The sequence below is a fragment of the Macrobrachium rosenbergii genome, chromosome 22, assembly GCF_040412425.1.
Source record: "Macrobrachium rosenbergii isolate ZJJX-2024 chromosome 22, ASM4041242v1, whole genome shotgun sequence".
In the NCBI taxonomy this organism is placed as follows: domain Eukaryota; kingdom Metazoa; phylum Arthropoda; class Malacostraca; order Decapoda; family Palaemonidae; genus Macrobrachium; species Macrobrachium rosenbergii.
Window position 1 is genome coordinate 40,870,891 of NC_089762.1, and position 2,500 is coordinate 40,873,390.

The 2,500-nt window shown below is 32.7% G+C and overlaps 2 protein-coding genes across 23 annotated transcripts in view; both read left to right on the forward strand.

Annotated features, from left to right (window-relative positions):
- The window catches only part of mub (poly(rC)-binding protein mub), an 835,667-nt gene that overhangs the window by 243,572 nt on the left and 589,595 nt on the right, over positions 1–2,500 (forward strand). The gene's annotated exons all lie outside the window — the stretch shown is intronic.
- LOC136850477 (WD repeat-containing protein 26-like) overlaps positions 1–2,500 on the forward strand; it is a 15,972-nt gene that overhangs the window by 591 nt on the left and 12,881 nt on the right. The gene's annotated exons all lie outside the window — the stretch shown is intronic.

Below are 2,500 nucleotides of genomic sequence, written 5' to 3' on the forward strand. Positions count from 1 at the left end.
GCAGATTAAAGCATATGTGGAAAACTCATGAAATAAAATTGCATTTTCTGTGCGATTCCAAATTCTGAACTGATGCATTTTGAGCATTGATGTATTTGACAGGCGAAAAGTCTGGTGATAAACCGAAAATTCCGAAAGAGATTTCCAACAGCTGTAGGAAGAAATACAACCACATTTCCGATTAAGGTTTTAGACAGTTTGTAGGGGGAAAGTTCAGATTGCATTGGGATTGTTTATATTCAATTCTTTGGTGCAAAAGTGTATCACCGATGCTTGGCAGATCAATAACCGAGTTGAAACGAGCTTGAGGCATTTCTCTCTCTCTCTCTCAACTGACTCTTTGGTCTTCATCCTATAAATCATATGAATACTGACAATTGTCTTCTTGTAAGTGAAATAATTGTAACAGTTACACTTCATTAATATATATATATATATATATATATATATATATATATATATATATATATATATATATATATATATATATATATATATATATATATATATATGTGTGTGTGTGTGTGTGTGTGTGTGTGTGTGTGTAAAGAGAAGAGAGAGAGAGAGAGAGAGAGAGAGAGAGAGAGAGAGAGAGAGAGAGAAGAATATACCACCAAATTCGTGAAATTATTTCATTCTGTTTTGATGTAAACAAGTCGAGACCTCTTCTTTGCCAAGACACTTGCTAGTTAACAGGGAACCTAAAATATATATATATCCCGTTTTCTGTAAGGAAATAACGTTTTCTTTTTCGTTATTCTGTCAATGGTGTTGCTATAATGTCACAATTTCACTTGTGTCTGTGTTAGTGTGTTAGCAGGATATCTGAAGAACGATTGAACAGAATTTGATGAGACATGGTAGGTATGTTCATTTGGTGACCTTTATGAGATGGTTAGCTTCTTGGAGAAATCAGGTCAGAATTAACGTTTTGTTACTATGGAAACCAAATCAGTTCTGACCCCAGTTTCTCCCAAAATTATTAATCTCGAGAAGTGGACTTATTTGAGTGTTTGTAAAAGGGGTATGCTCTTTATAAAGTACTTCTTGCCATGCAAGGGTATTAAGTGTTTTGATGATTAATGGATTAGGTGGTTTCCATGCCTACAGATTATAAAATCAGAATCCAGTCATTCGTGCTCGAGACACCCTTCTAACACAGGCAGACAGACAGACAGACAGACACACAGACATGCGAAAAACAAAGCCACCCAATTTTGGCCTGGCCTAGAACAAGATGTCTCCTTCACTCTCCTTGTCCTGCCCATGAAGCTATGAATATTTCATAAATAAATGGGCTCGGTTGATCCCACCTTTTTTTCTTTATCTTGGACTAAACACACGCCTGGTGTCACTCTCCCACATGCATGATGCATGGATTTGTGATGTCCTGTCAATCATGGCTATTTGTTATGCATGGCTGGTTAGCTACAGCTATTTATTTTGAGCTCTGTCGCCGCTTCTTGAGTTAGGGCAGTTGCTCTAATCTTAGAACGTGGGAGGCGTTTTTGCATATTATCCCGGTTGAGGAAGGTAATTATCGTCTTTCTGAAGTTTTTGGGGAGAGTTTTTTTTTTTTAGATTCTTCGTTTGAATTTATTGATTTTGTTATGTATGTACTGGAGTTTTCATTTAATCTTTTGTTTTTATGTCATTGTCTTTAATGTTTATGAATCTGCAGGGCACAGACACATACATACACACACACACATATATATATATATATATATATATATATATATATATATATATATATATATATATATATATATATATATATATATATATATATATATATATATATATATATAAACATATCGATAGGTTTTTAGTCGTACATCCAGAAATAAATATTTTATTTTGATGTAAGAATATTGTAAACCAGGAGACATAATGATGTTTCGAACCACGTTCACAGTCACTATAAAAAATAAAAAACATTTGATCGTATAAATACAAAAAAAAAAATTGGTTAGAAACTGGTTTTCATTACCCGACAGCAAACCAATAATTAAGTAATAATTTTGCTTCGGCAAATGCGCCCATTGTCACGATATCACAATAACCGTTATTACTGCAATGGTAAAACGATAACTGTAATTGTAATAACGGCAAATATCGCGTTGTAATAATGCGAACACTGATATTAAACATGATGGCTAAATTTCTAGAACAAGGTCAAGTATAATCTCTTGTTTTTGTAATGTTATAAACTGCTGAACGTTATTTATTAAAAGAAAATCCAACATCTTCGTTTTATTACTGTAGTTGCATCATTATAGCGTTCGTTTTCTACAGATTTGATTTCATTGTATTATCCTTTGCCTTACAATGATCCTAATAAAGTTATATCTTAATAATCAGCACGGCAAGCTTACATTTATTCACCAATTCCCTTTTATTTTATTTTTGGAATCTTTAACATTTGCCCGAGAACTTCCCCTACAATAAATAAAAGAAATATAATAGATGAATAAATACATATTTAAATGAATAGATA